Source organism: Eleutherodactylus coqui, chromosome 10 (genome assembly GCF_035609145.1).
Source record: "Eleutherodactylus coqui strain aEleCoq1 chromosome 10, aEleCoq1.hap1, whole genome shotgun sequence".
NCBI classification, from domain to species: Eukaryota; Metazoa; Chordata; class Amphibia; order Anura; family Eleutherodactylidae; genus Eleutherodactylus; species Eleutherodactylus coqui.
The window spans coordinates 17,444,433-17,460,802 of NC_089846.1; the positions used below are offsets into that span (position 1 = coordinate 17,444,433).

The following is a 16,370-nucleotide window of genomic DNA, read 5'->3' on the forward strand; positions in this document are numbered from 1 at the left end:
AAGGCTTCTACTTGAGAGAGGTGGGGAGAAGGGGAGGCGGGGGATTCTATATGATCCGACAAATGAGAATCCTATATGTTACTGATGTAACCTGTTGCACGCCCATTGTGTGTCTGTACAATAAAAGGCCCTGTCTGGCTGTTTCTGGGCAGAGAGCCATTTTGGATATGAGGCTGATAGCTTGTGTCTAATTTGCTCCACGATGATGTGTGCACACGACATAATTCGGAAGCGACAAAATACCCTAAAAGCCTGCTGGAGAAAATCATAATCCAGATCAAAAGTGCATTATTATGGCCATGCAGAAGTGTATAGACCCACTTGCTGCCTCGGGACAACCCCTTTAACATAGTGCTAAAAATAGGTGGCAGGGTCTCTTTAATAAAAAAGAACTGAGAGATGAAATCTGATGGCAGAGGCAATTGCTCCAATTTTCTTTAGCAATCATGTTATAAACCCTTCACATTATCATCAGCAAAAGTATAGTAGAGCATGTGTATCATTAAGCTTGGCAATATACAAATGTTGCAAATCCATTTCATCAGGCTGCAATTCTACTCAAAAAGACTTGAAGAGACAGTTTTTTGGCAGTGTGATTTCAGCTTGAGCACAGCAACATCCTCAATCTTTCCTGTGCAGAAGCATCACCACTATTTTCTTTCAATATTTGTGATGTTCCAGTGAATCAGCAACTGAAATTATTACAGGGGATTAGGCTTCTATATAGGAAAGGGTTCTTTACAGTTAGAGTAGTCAAAACTATTGAATGCCTGACCCCAAGAGTTAGCAATGGCAGATATCTCAGCATCTGAAAAAGGGCTAGAAGATTATCTAATTAAATGGCATTGAGGATTATAATTAAAAGAAGTCTGTCTGCACTTTTGGGGCTACCAACCAAATACACTGGCAGATATCTAATGATATGAACATATTGGTACCTTTATTATTTTTCACTACGTCTCTACTCTCCAGCTCAGCATTTGTGTCATGCGCTATATGCAAATTAGAGGTCCATCGTCCCATGGCCGTTCCTGTTCTTCCTGCGGTCTAGTTCCCTCCCTGCCCTAGAGACATCACACCCAACAAGTGCTGACAGGCTTCCTTTAATCTAGCAATTAATTATGCATAATAGATGAAAAAAGGTTGAACTTGATGGACACTTTTTTTCTTCAACCTATGTAACCAAATAGCAAGCAAAAAAAAAAATCTAAAATTTCAATAAATTTGCATAACATTCACAATTTTTTACAAGCTAAAAACACGCTAGAAGTCTCTACTTTGCCCCCGACCAAATAACTCCATAAGGCCAAGCAGCGATTCAAACAGCTGCTACAAAAGCTGTAGTGGGTCTCTATTGATTTCAATGTGGCTTCTCGGATGAGCGTTGTAGCGCGGCGTTTCCAACAATAGCAGGACTACATAAATATAACCACATAGAACAAATGTACGCACACCCATTACAAATTATGGTACCCACATATGCACAAACAAGTAGTAACTATTAATAACCTTTATCCCTGTGAGGTGTAGCTGGTACATGACCAATTCAATACCCTCATTTGTGTATACTGACTACCATGCTGAGAGCCGGCCTATTGTGTTGTGCCCTATAGAAGTATGTCCTTGATGTGAAGGACATAGGATGCCTGAAGTCTAAAGCTACACAACTATTAACCTGATGGTCATTTTAAGATCCCCATAAGAGACTATAGCTGTCCGAACTCACAGATTATTCAAAGACGGAAGACTCTTGTCTGTATACGAGAACCTCTCAACTTTCAAAAGGATGTATCAGAAATGCTGAATTTCAACCCCCAATCCTTTTGGAGATAAGCTGCTGTCCAGACTGTCTGGGAGCGGCTTTTTCAACTAAAAACACACATGCTGAGTCAAATCAAGCACTAATGCATTTGTTCGGCAGACAACTGCTTAAGGTGTATGGGCACCTGTACAGTCACTCGTCAATAACTTTTTGAAAAATTGCCTGTCACTGAGCTGCCACTAGAGGGGGCTGTTATGTATACAAATTATGTCCTTACTGAGGACTAATCATTACATTCAAATAGACTAGAACTACAGCATGATGTATACACCTTAATGCTGGATTCCCACAGTACGGTTTCACTGCGGCAATCTCACGGTTTTGCCGCAGCGAAAAACCGCAAGATTTCCACGGGATAAGCGCAGCTTCAAAACCCGTGGCACTTCTGTTGCGGCCAGCTCTCCCATAGAGAGGAGCGAGGCGGCAAAAAAAAAAATTTGACATGCTGCATCCCGGGAATCTGCGCCGCTAATGCCAACTTTGCTGCGACAGATTGTCCGCCCTGTGTGGATGAGATTTTTGACAAATCTCGTCCACATGCCTGGCTAATCCCGGGATTAGCGGCCGCAGGCAGATTTGCCGCAGCGAAATCCCGTGGCAAATCTGCCCTGTGTGAACCCAGCTTTAGAGACCGTATACTAAGATAACCAGGAAATCTGCAACTAAGGCCTCTTTCACATTAGCGTTGCCCGCTCTGATTGGCTGAGACAGTCAATGAAGGGCTGTGATTGGTTCTTGGCACTCGCTCAATGCCCAATCACAGCAATCTATTGCTGGAGGCAGGGTTTTCAAACCTGGCCTACGGCAATAGACTTGTGAATGCAGGGGAAGCCCGGATCAGCGGCAGAGACCAGCAGCTGTGACCCGGATGGCAGCGACTAGGTGAGTATCACTTTTTTTTTTCCCCCCCTCTATCTAATGTAGCTCGGATTCATTTTCAGGGTAGGACTTATATTGCAGGCCCTCCCACCGAAAATCAGTGTGCGGTTAACGCTGCCAAAAACGTGGCACCAAGTATTGCTGCGTTTTCAGCAGTGCTAAAACAGCTGCCCATTCATTTCAACACAGGACTGAAAACGCCTAAAAAGAGAACATGCAACACTGCCAAAGCGCAGCGTTGAAGACGCTGCGTTTTCAGCCCTGTGCAAGCAGCCCAATTGAAATGAATGGGTGCGTTGTACAGCGCTGAAAATGCAGCGATAAACGCTGTACAAAAACGCCTGTGTGAGCATTGTGTCAAGCGCTCCTGACTGGATTCCTGTTCACATATGGCAGATTTGGTGTGAATTTTCTGCAGTGAAATAATCATCATCTTAAGGCCTCATATCCACGGGTGGATTTGATGCGCGAAAGGTCCACAAATCAAGCCACCCATAGGGATACATGGGCCATCCGCAAGTGCATTAAAGCACGCGGATTTGATTTGCGGACCTTTTGGTCCGGAAAAAAAACGCAGCATGTTACTTTACACTGCGGATCCTGCCCGGACGGCTTCTATTGAAGTCAATAAAAGCTATCTAATCCGCGGCCCGTCTGCAGCTGATCACATTAGCGATGTTTTCCTGCATGGCGATGCGGGAAACATATCGCATCATGTCCCATCTTTCTGTGAGATTACCCATTGAAAGCAGTGGGAGAAATCCGCAATCCCCTACCGCGACTGTGACAGCTGCAGCGTTGATTCCCTTCATACCAGCAGTGATGCAAGGCTGTTTTCACATGAAAACACCTCGCATCCACAGGGCTTTCACATAGTGGCAAAGGCGATATCGGGTTTAGAATCACGGCCCGATATCGCCCTTGCCCATGTGAAGGAGCCCTGAGGCTAACTTCACACGGGCAAGTGCGATATGGGGCTGTGAATAACGGCCTCATATCGCGCTCCCCATCATGTGAATTGCTCTCGGATGTGAGACGTTTTTTAACATAAATACCTGACAGTCGCAGCAGCGGATAGCAGAGTTTCTCCCATTGTTTTTAATTGGAGACATAGCATTACCTAGCACATGGTGCGATGCTGCCACCGGTCCCAATAAATACAAAAAGGCGCTGAGAGAGCGCGCATAAAGATAGAACATGCTGCGATTTGTTTCCTGTAACGCAGCACGGTGCCATGCAGAAAGACATTGTTCATGTGTATGACCCCATTCAAAAGAATAAGTTTCATATTTGTGAATCTTGCTCTATTCTCTCACCTGTGTGAAGGCAGCTTAAAGGTGCGTTCACACCTGGCAAATTTTAGTTGGGATCCGTACCAACCTCCAAGTCAAAATCCACACTACTTTTATTGTAGACATCAATCTGAAGCGTTTCACCAGCACCAAATCTGTTATGTGCAAATGTACCCTTACATACCAGTGAAAAATTGGGCAGGCATACTGGTGGAAATCCCAACTGATGGCTGGCATCATCACCATTCAAGACAGCTGATTGGGTTATCTTGCTGCCTCACTTAGAAGTTTATGAAATGTTATAAAACTAAGGATTTGATGTAGTCTGTCCAAATCATGATTTAGCAGCCATTACATAATACTGTCATGCGATCGAGAAATCCCCTTTCAGAAAAGAAAGTGTGACCCGGAGTGGATTCTATCATAACATAGAACTGAGAAGGAAAAAAAAAAGAACTACAAAATTGAACATGTCCTTTGAGAGCAGATCAATAAAAATTAAGTGAATCTTACTATCCCGCATAAGAGTTTTACTGGCTATTTATTTAGAGTATTATCAGAGAACCATTTGCAGTTTATGGCATCCGCCAGACTCCGCTCAGCAGCCCTTATATCTGTACACACCGAGATACTGGCTGGTGATGGACTCATGCAGCTTCATGTATATTAATGGCAGGACCATTGTATAGAACCAGCACTTGTGTCGCGCCATATCCCCCCCATACGCTGCCAGCTCTTGTAAGCAGGACCCCCACTCCCATTGTTTATTAGTTGGATACTGTATTTAATGTCTGATTTTGTCTGTTCTTGTTCCCTCTGATTTGTAAAGTGCTGCCTAGTGTTGGCGCTATATAATTTATCATGGACACCATATTTCTCTGTAATGACAGAGTTATTATTGAGCGAGCACATCCAGAACACGCCTGTTATTTAGCAACTTGAATTGACCTTCAGGTTAGTAAACTTCTGCCGTGCGCTCCAGGGACATCTCACTGTTAGCACAAGTACTTTCACTATTATTTTCAATCTGACATTACATACAAAAGCAACCAGAGCGCTAGCTCCAATTAATATTACCCAAGCACAAAACCATGACTGATATGTGGGGGGCCCATCTTGATTTTAGGTATGAAGACCTCCAATATGTCTGCAACTATGAGCAAATTGGGTTATTCCTCGGTAAATTCACCTTACCATTCCCACAAATATCAGACCAGAAATGGAAGCAGCCTGGTCATAGGTCAGTAATGTGTACAGCTTAACATAATAAACAATGTAATCATCCGATAAAAGGACTAATTACGGATTCTTACAAACACCACACCCTTTTGAAGTCTATCAAGACTTGCAGACAAACCAGCACAGATCTGTCATAACACAGGGTTATTGAAAAAGAAGCAGATTTGAGGGTTCAGGCCGCTCTCACACAGCCCGTTTTTTAATCGCGATTAGTGCAGCATTTCAAACGGCGTGCTAACTGCAGTACAACGCCTCCATTGATTTTAATAGGGCTTCGCAGACCAGTGCGTGAACAATTTTCAAAAGCTGTCTGCTCTATTTTCCTGCATTTTAGCGCTCGTTAACACACTTCATCACCCGTCACAATGATGCAGGGCATTAAAAACTGCTGTCAAATGCTGTAGCATACATTTGAAAGCACAGCGCAAAAATCAAGGTAAAACGCCAGTTTTGGACACTGCGTTTTGTGAACAACATTCTGGACCCCTCCATAATTGTCATATAGGTTTGTCTTATGTAGATGCACTGTGCAAAACTGTCATGTCTATTCTCTGTATGTGTGTTGCACAGCTGCAGCGTCTGAAGAGTTAAAGGGGTTGTCCCGCGAAAGCAAGTGGGGGTATACACTTCTGTATGGCCATATTAATGCACTTTGTAATATACATCGTGCATTAATTATGAGCCATACAGAAGTTATTCACTTACCTGTTCCGTTGCTGGCGTCCTCGTCTCCATGGAGCCGTCTAATTTCAGCGTCTAATCTCCCGATTAGACACGCTTGCGCAGTCCGGTCTTCTCCCTTCTGAATGGGGCCGCTCGTGCTGGAGAGCTGCTCCTCGTAGCTCCGCCCCGTCCCGTGTGCCGATTCCAGCCAATCAGGAGGCTGGAATCGGCAATGGAACGCACAGAGCCCACGGTGCACCATGGGAGAAGACCTGCGGTCCACCGTGGGTGAAGATCCCGGCGGCCATCTTCGCAAGGTAAGTAAGAAGTCACCAGAGCGCGGGGATTCGGGTAAGTACTATGCGGGTTTTTTTTTTAAACCCCTGCATCGGGTTTGTCTCGCGCCGAACGGGGGGGGCTATTGAAAAAAAAAACCCGTTTCGGCGCGGGACAACCCCTTTAACTACCTTATAATCATTGCTTGTGAGCTTGGCTGCATGCTGTATGTATCTATCTTACAGTGTCATGTGACGTGGTGTGGATAAATCTATAAGTATGAGTGATTGGGTTCCAGGCGGGAGTTGAGCCCATCTTTGCGGCTGAGGAGCACCCATCTACCACCTGAGGGTTTGCTACCACAGAGGCGTGTGGGAGCACCATCAGCCCTTGTGCCCCTGAAGATGGAGGAAAAGGAGAGACCGCTGGGCCGTATGTGAAGCGCATGGGAGTGAGCCTAAATGTTTCCCCCCCCCCCCCCATAAGTCCCACCACAAGAGAGCCATAGTGAGTAAACTACCATTTGCAAGAGACGAGCCGTTTATACAGCTAATAGCAATGCAGAAGTCTACTGAACCTCTGATGAGAATATTGAGATTTATTGATTCCTATGCGGTTGTCTGAAGTATAGAACACCGTATAGCGGTACACCCTTAACTGACACCCACGCGTGCTGAAGTCTATGACAGTGGGGTGATCATTATTGCCATTCTGTGGCCATTGACTTTCATGTATTGCTGAATATTCCTGCACTGTAAACTCTGCATTCTGAAGTCTGCTGTAATTTATGGAAAAGTCACTAGTAAAGTTTTGCCGGACCTCCACCGTTCTGGAGGACCTGAGGTACTATACACTTGTCCAGTGTCATTAAAGCGCCGTGTGTGAATGTGGGTGTATGGAACCGTGGCGTCACGAACTGACAACTACTACCCCCATCATTGCCTGCCATTACAGGTAACAAGAAAAATGTGTATATAGTTTATTCCTCGGCATCGTGTACAATTGTTTAGCAATCACGTAACAGGATATTTTTGTATATATATTTTTAATGGTTGCTCACAACAAACGCATGTCTGAGAGCAGCATTGATTACAAACTACAAAAAAACATGTATCCAATCCGCACATCACTGAAAAGAGAAGGGATCAAATTTTACCAGTAAGTTCAATTTGCTGCCACATCGTAGCGCTCGTTGTCTTGCTTACAGTTTAAGGCCTCCTGTCCACGGCGATTCATCATTGCATTATCCGCGGCGATAATCTGCACGTGGGTAACGCATGAAACGCTTTCTATAGGATTACTATGTAAAGCGCAGCTCGATGTTCACGAGCGGAAATCCGCCATGATTTTTCGCTCACACATAAAAAAAAAAAATTTAAAAAAAAAAATCGCAGAATGCCGTGATTTTCCACAATTAACCTATCATAAGGATAGGTTCATCATGGAAAATCACGGTGACCTTAAAGGGGTTGTCCCGCGAAAGCAAGTGGGGTTATACACTTCTGTATGGCCATATTAATGCACTTTGTAATGTACATCGTGCATTAATTATGAGCCATACAGAAGTTATTCACTTACCTGTTCCGTTGCTAGCGTCCTCGTCTCCATGGTGCCGTCTAATTTCAGCGTCTAATCGCCCGATTAGACGCGCTTGCGCAGTCCGGTCTTCTCCCTTCCGAATGGGGTCGCTCGTGCCGGAGAGCTGCTCCTTGTAGCTCCGCCCCGTCACGTGTGACGATTCCAGCCAATCAGGAGGCTGGAATCGGCAATGGAGCGCACAGAGCCCACGGTGCACCATGGGAGAAGACCCGCGGTGCATCGTGGGTGAAGATCCCGGCGGCCATCTTACTAAGGTAAGTAAGAAGTCGCGGGAGCGCGGGGATTCGGGTAAGTACTAAACGTTTGTTTTTTTTTACCCCTGCATCGGGTTTGTCTCGCGCCAAACGGGGGGCCTATTGTAAAAAAAAAAAACCCGTTTCGGCGCGGGACAACCCCTTTAAGTGTTTTCCTGCGGCAGAAATCTGCTTGCATTAAACCGCAATGTCCGTAAACAGGCGGCTTTATAGTCACTGTGATACATATACACATGCAACCAAGTTCAACAAATTTTCTGTGTCAATCATAAATTAGCTTGTAACGAGGCGGCTGTCCTTGGAATAGACATAGGGATTCACACTTAGCAAACAAGACGATTTCTCCTGTGGTCTCGCCATTTTCCTATAACAAGAAACTTCGCTACGGTGTAGCAGAAAATGGAACGAAACCCAAGTTTACATCTGTGCTAGGGATTCCTTTTTCCTGCTCCATCATGGGATTGGGAAAATAGAATCCTCTGGATGAATGGATACATCTCATAACCGAAACAAACTGTGTCGAACGGCCCCTATTGACTATAATGACGTCCGCTAGGTTCCCGCACCCGTCTGACATTTTAAAATCGGATGAAAAAGTATTGCATGCACGACTTTTCCCAATTTCCGCAGAACCTACGGCCCGTCCGCAATGTCAATTAGGAACGGGCAGCGGATCAAACGGCTTCTATTGACTTCAATAGAAGCCGTCCGTGCGAGAATTACAGGGAAATGGAGCATGCTGCGATTTTTCAGCAGCGAGCGGAAAACCGCATTTGCCTTCCGCTCGCGTACTTGAAAAATCATTTTTCCGTAGCATGCTATGGAGGGTTATGCTGCGGAAACCGGAGGCCTAACTCAGCGACAGATCTGGAATACAAAGTATATCCACATTTACAGAGATGTTACCGTGTTTCCCCGAAAATAAGACAGTGTCTTATATTAATTTTTGTTCAAAAAGGTTTAACTTTTTTACATGTATAGCTGCCTGGACACTATTTAAATTGACTTTTTAAATTAACTGTTAGCAGGGCTTAATTTTGGAGTAGGGCTTATATTTCAAGCATCCTCAAAAAGCCTGAAAAATCATTTTGCATCCTCAAAAATTCTGGAAAATCATGCTATGTCTTATTTTCAGGGTATGTCTTATTTTCAGGGAAACAGGGTAGAAGAAACCGTTTGCTGGTGCAGCAGACATTAAAGTCCCTTCAAATACTTTCACATCTAACAATTTCTGCGGAGGTCACGCACGGTCTCAGTTCTCGAAAAAGTTTGTCAAGACCTCGCATAGCTCCACCTTGTTGTGACCCCTAATTTGCAATACCGTTGGCACTATTGGCACTAACGGCACAAACTCTGACCTGACAAGTGGCTCATTTTAATATGCAAATGCCAAAACCGTAAGTAACTAAAGAACAAAAATAAGCATAATTATGAGGTTCAGAGGATATGAACCCCAATACAGATAATTGATCCCTTAGTAGTAATGTAGCTACACGGGGTGCAAAAGATGCAGTTGTGTCCAGGCCCAATCCCCCTCCTAACCACAGTGATACTACACATGGCATGTCACACTCAGGGGCCCTTGTACAGATTTTGCATGAGAGCCCAGACGCTACACCCCTGTCATGTGCTGCAATATAATGTGTTAGGGGCTCTGTACTTCTATACTGTATATAATGGCGACATATAGGTCAATATTCAATAATTATATTGGTACACTAGGAACATGCCACATCTGAAGAGGTATAAGGGGCTGGATAATGGAACTAGTATAGGATGTGATGCTGTGTAAGCGTATAAGGGGGATTCTAGGAACGTATACTGTATGTGAAGCTGCACATACAGGAGAGGAGGGTCTGCAGGGATAGGTATGGTTGTAAGAGATGTTCTAAGGACACATGTATGCAATAAGCGGAGAGTAGAGGATTATAATGCTGTGTGTGATGGAGGAGCACGGGAAGCAGCGGGGATCAACGAGACACGGGGGAGGAGAGCAGATGTTGTCCGTATAGGAAGGAGAGACATGAGCCTTAATAAAGGGACTGCAGGGAGTATAATATAGAGAGCAGCATGAAGGACGAGGCTGCAGATGTGCTGCATATGTATGAGCTGATCTATGACAGTAAGGAGGGGTCACACCGATTATAGCTGCCTATGGAAAGAGATATAAGAGGGAAAACGAGGGGGCAGTCATGGGGTGCAGGTCTAATAATATAATTTACAGGCAGTGCAGCAAGTGCGATATATAGAACACCACAGGACAAGGCCCGGGATATGTCATTTATAAAGGACTGAACGGGTAATCCGTTCAAAAATTGGTGCAGAGGAAGATATAGGGTCTGTTATGTGATAAGTGAAAACCACTGATAAAACTAGAATGTTGAGGGGTGCAAAGGACATTATACAAGAAGGGGAGGCAGGGTCTATGCCAATTTTAGGTATGGGGGATGCTGGTATACAGAGGAGGGAATATAGGGGAGACTGGTATACAAATGACATGAGGGTCAGAAATAAGAACATAAGTGGGGTGCATATATCGCAGGGTACAGTATGAGGTGGGGTGTATAAATTAGGAGGCAGATATTGAATAGTATAACAATGGATGGCGAGTAAATAGTGAGGAGTCCAAGTAGACAAACTATCTGATGGATCACATACGTGTCCAGATACCATAAAGGGTGCAGGGGGGTGCACTAATATTAGTAATGAGGGAGGTTAATATACATATGAGAAAATATAGGGGAGGTTGGTATACAAATGAGGGAATATATTTTATGATGGGGTGTACTGGCGGCGTGTTGGGAGAGGGGGGGGGGGGGCGAGATAACACAAATGGGTGCAGGGCTGTATATTTATAAGGGTACAGGTATACAAATGATATGGGGATCAGAAATGATGACATAAGTGGGGTGCCGAGGCGTATATATTTCAGGGCAGGGGGATTATAGAGGGGGGAACTGGATCATTTTAGGTAAATGTTGAAGGGTGAACAATGCAGGGGATACAGGGATTGTATATATAGATTACGAGGTAAATTTTGAAAGGTTCAAGTTGAAAAATGATATGAAGGATGATATAGGTGTACAGATACCATAAGGGGTGCACTAATTTTAGGAATTGGAATATATGGTATGATGGGGTGTACATGCAGCGTGTTTTGGGGGCGAAATAACACAAATGGGTGCAGGACTGTATATTTATAAAGGATGTGAATGATACGGGCATAGAAAGGATATGAAGGTCAGAAATGAGAATATACAGCTTACGTGGCGTATATATATCAGAGGAGGGGGAATAGTGGGTGTAGGTTTAATCTGTGAGGTAAATTGTTGAAGGGGTCAGTATATATCTGTGAAGGGTGAACACAGTTCAAGGGGGTCTATGTAATTTATGAGGTAAATGTCCAGGGGTTCAAGCAGAAAATCTATGAGATATTAGATTTTTGTACGCGGGTTGCAGGGGCATATATCTGACGGCAGGGGGCATATATCAGGCGGGGGGGGGTCAGACTTGTAATTTATGAGGTAAATGTTGAGCGGTTTAAGTAGAAAATCTGTAAGAGATTAGATTTTTGTACATGGGTGCGGGGGCATATATCAGGCGGCATATATCAGGCAGCCAGCGGCATATAGCAGGGGGCAGGCGGCATATAGCAGGCGGCAGGCGCACATATCAGGCGGCAGGCGACATATAGCAGGGGGCAGGCGACATATAGCAGGGGGCAGGCGACATATAGCAGGGGGCCGGCGACATATAGCAGGGGGCCGGCGACATATAGCAGGGGGCCGGCGACATATAGCAGGGGGCCGGCGACATATAGCAGGGGGCCGGCGACATATAGCAGGGGGCCGGCGACATATAGCAGGGGGCCGGCGACATATAGCAGGGGGCCGGCGACATATAGCAGGGGGCCGGCGGGTCAGACTTGTGATTTATGAGGTAAATGTTGAGCGGTTTAAGTAGAAAATCTGTAAGAGATTAGATTTTTGTACATGGGTGCAGGGGCATATATCAGGCGGCATATATCAGGCAGCCAGCGGCATATAGCAGGGGGCAGGCGGCATATAGCAGGCGGCAGGCGCACATATCAGGCGGCAGGCGCACATAGCAGGGGGCACGCGACATATAGCAGGGGGCACACGACATATAGCAGGGGGCACACGACATATAGCAGGGGGCCGGCGACATAGCAGGGGGCCGGCGACATATAGCAGGGGGCCGGCGACATATAGCAGGGGGCCGGCGACATATAGCAGGGGGCCGGCGACATATAGCAGGGGGCCGGCGACATATAGCAGGGGGCCGGCGACATATAGCAGGGGGCCGGCGGGTCAGACTTGTAATTTATGAGGTAAATGTTGAAGAAAAAAATATATATTAATGGTGACATCTATCATAGGCTGAGGTGTATACATTAGAAGACGGTATATCTATAGTTTATGAAGCAAATGTTGAAGGGCTCAAGTTAAAAATACTAAAAATGTATACATATATAATGACTGATGCTACAGGGCTATATATATCCTACAGGGAGGGGGATATCTATAATCTATGAGGTAAATGTGAAGGGGTTCAGGTGGGATACGTGTCCAGCTACCATACGAGGGGCGCAGCGGGGGCGTCAGCGGGCGGTGGGGGTTACCGCTATTATTTATGAGGTAAATCTTGAAGTATTCAGTCAGAAGACGTCATATTAACAGTCACGTATATCATAAGTAGGATGTATACATCACAGGACTGTAAATATATCTAATTTATGAGGTAAATATTAGAGGATTCAGGTAGGAAATAAGAAGGTATACGTATAACTGATGGTACAGGGGTGTATATATGGCCATATATCCCACGGGAGGGGGGATATCCACAATGTATGAGGTAACTGTGGAAGGATACATATATTCTGATGGTACAGGGGTGTATATATGGCCATATATCCCACGGGAGGGGGGATATCCACAATGTATGAGGTAACTGTCGAAGGATACATATATTCTGATGGTACAGGGGTGTATATATGGCCATATACCCCACGGTAGGGGGGGGGGGGTATCCACAATGTATGAGGTAACTGTGGAAGGATACATATATGCTGATGTTACAGGGGTGTATATATGGCCATATATCCCACAGGAGGGGGGGTATCCACAATGTATGAGGTAACTGTGGAAGGATACATATATTCTGATGGTACAGGGGTGTATATATGGCCATATACCCCACGGTAGGGGGGGTATCCACAATGTATGAGGTAACTGTGGAAGAATACATATATTCTGATGTTACAGGGGTGTATATATGGCCATATATCCCACGGTAGGGGGGGGGGGGGGGTATCCACAATGTATGAGGTAACTGTCGAAGGATACATATATTCTGATGTTACAGGGGTGTATATATGGCCATATATCCCACGGTAGGGGGGTATCCACAATGTATGAGGTAACTGTGGAAGGATACATATATTCTGATGTTACAGGGGTGTATATATGGCCATATATCCCACGGGAGGGGGGATATACACAATGTATGAGGTAACTGTGGAAGGATCCCGGTACAAAAACGACATGAGGGGTTCAGACACCAGTACTGAAGGTGTTGGGGTGTATATAGAAGGAGAGCTGTGTATGTGGCATTTATGAGGCGATTAGAGTACACAGGAGGAATAGACAGGCGGGTGCCGACATATCAGCAGAGGGTGACTGCATGATATGGGGTATCTCTCAGGGCAGGTGCCTGCAGTGGTTAGAGGGGGGGATGTACGCGGCTCTCACCTGTCACTGCTCCGCTCTCCGGCCTCTCCCCCTTCCGACATTTAATTCTCCACCAGGAACATGGCAGTTCCGACACATTGAAGCCCAGACTTCAGGAAGCGTCAGGTGCACCCATGAGAGACAGGCAGGGCCACCAATCAACGACCGGGCTGCGAGAGCACAACAAAGGGATGACCAATCATAGTCGCAGCGGGGCGGGAGTATGCAAATTGAGCGTCCCTCCCACCCGCCTGTATATTCCTCCTGTATACTCTAATTGCCTCCTAAATGACAATACACACCCCTACACCCTCAGTAATGGTATCTGAACCCCTCATGTCGTTTTTGTACCGGAATCATTCCACAGTTACCTCATACATCGTGGATATGCCCCCTCCAGTAGGATATATGGCTATATACACCCCTGTAACATCAGATATATGTATCCTTCCACAGTAACCTCATACATTGTGAATATACCCCCTCCAGTAGGATATATGGCTATATATACACCCCTGTAACATCAGTTATATGTATCCTTCCACAGTTACCTCATACATTGTGGATATCCCCCCTCCAGTAGGATATATGGCTATATATACACCCCTGTAACATCAGTTATATGTATCCTTCCACAGTTGCCTCATACATTGTAGCTATCCCCCTCCTGTAGGATATATGGTTATATATACACCCCTGTAACATCAGATATATGTATCCTTCCACAGTAACCCCATACATTGTGAATATACCCCCTCCAGTAGGATATATGGCTATATATACACCCCTGTAACATCAGTTATATGTATCCTTCCACAGTTACCTCATACATTGTGGCTATCCCCCTCCTGTAGGATATATGGTTATATATACAGCCCTGTAACATCAGTTATATGTATCCTTCCACAGTTACCCCATACATTGTGGATATCCCCCTCCTGTAGGATATATGACCATATATACACCCCTGTAACATCAGTTATATGTATCCTTTCACAGTTACCTCATACATTGTGGCTATGCCGCCTACCGTAGGATATATGGCTATATATACACCCCTGTAACATCAGTTACATGTATCCTTCCACAGTTACCTCATACATTGTGGCTATCCCCCTCCTGTAGGATATATGCCTATATATACACCCCTGTAACATTAGTTATATGTATCCTTTTCACAGTTACCTCATACATTGTGGATATCTCCCTCCTGTAAAATATATGGCCATATATACACCCCTGTAACATCAGTTATACGTATCCTTCCACAGTTACCTCATACATTGTGGATATCCCCCTCCTGTAGGATATATGGCCATACATACACCCCTTTAACATCAGTTATATGTATCCTTCCAAAGTTACCTCATACATTGTGGATATCCCCCTCCTGTAGGATATATGGCCATATATACACCCATGTAACATCAGTTATATGTATCCTTCCACAGTTACCTCATACATTGTGGATATGCCCCCTCAAGTAGGATATATGCCTATATATACACCCCTGTTACATTAGTTATATGTATCCTTCCACAGTTACCTCATACATTGTGGATATGCCACCTCAAGTAGGATATATGTGATATATTTCATATATACACACCCCTGTAACATCAGTTATATGTATCCTTCCACAGTTACCTCATACATTGTGGATATCCCCCCTCTCGTAGGATATATGCCTATATATACACCCCTGTAACATTAGTTATATGTATCCTTCCACAGTTACCTCATACATTGTGGATATCCCCCCCCCCCCTCGTAGGATATATGCCTATATATATATATATATATATATATATATATATATATATATATATACACCCCTGTAACATTAGTTATATGTATCCTTCCACAGTTACCTCATACATTGTGGATATCCCCCCTCCCATAGGATATATGTCCATATGTACCACCCCTGTAACATCAGTTATATGTATTCTTTCACAGTTACCTCATACATTGTGGATATCCCTACCTCCCGTAGGATATATGGTTATATGTACACCCCTGTAACATCAGTTATATGTATACTTCCACAGTTACCTCATACATTGTGAATATCCCCCCTCTCGTAGGATATATGCCTACATATACACCCCTGTAACATTAGTTATATGTATCCTTCCACAGTTACCTCATACATTGTGGATATCCCCCCTCCCATAGAATATATGGCCATATATACACCCCTGTAACATCAGTTATATGTATCCTTCCACAGTTGCCTCATACATTGTGGATATCCCCCCCCCCCCTCGTAGGATATATGTCTATATATATATTCCCCCCTGTAACATTAGTTATATGTATCCTTCCACAGTTACCTAATACATTGTGGATATCCCCCCTCCCATAGGATAAATGTCCATATGTACCACCCCTGTAACATCAGTTATATGTATTCTTTCACAGTTACCTCATACATTGTGGATATCCCTACCTTCCGTAGGATATATGGTTATATATACACCCCTGTAACATAAGTTATATGTATACTTCCACAGTTACCTCATACATTGTGGACAGAGGCGTAACTTGAAGCTCCTGGGCCCCAATGTAAAACCTGTAACAGGGCCCCCAACTA

At 44.7% G+C, this 16,370-nt stretch overlaps 1 protein-coding gene across 5 annotated transcripts in view; it reads right to left on the reverse strand.

Moving 5' to 3' along the window:
* RALGPS1 (Ral GEF with PH domain and SH3 binding motif 1) overlaps nt 1-13,899 on the reverse strand; it is a 429,351-nt gene extending 415,452 nt beyond the window's left edge. For all 5 annotated transcript variants that reach the window (XM_066580403.1, XM_066580407.1, XM_066580406.1 and 2 more), the window contains exon 1: nt 13,796-13,899. The gene's annotated coding sequence lies outside the window, so the exon portion shown is untranslated. The remainder of the gene's footprint in view (nt 1-13,795) is intronic.
* Between the last annotated feature and the right edge of the window lie 2,471 nt (nt 13,900-16,370).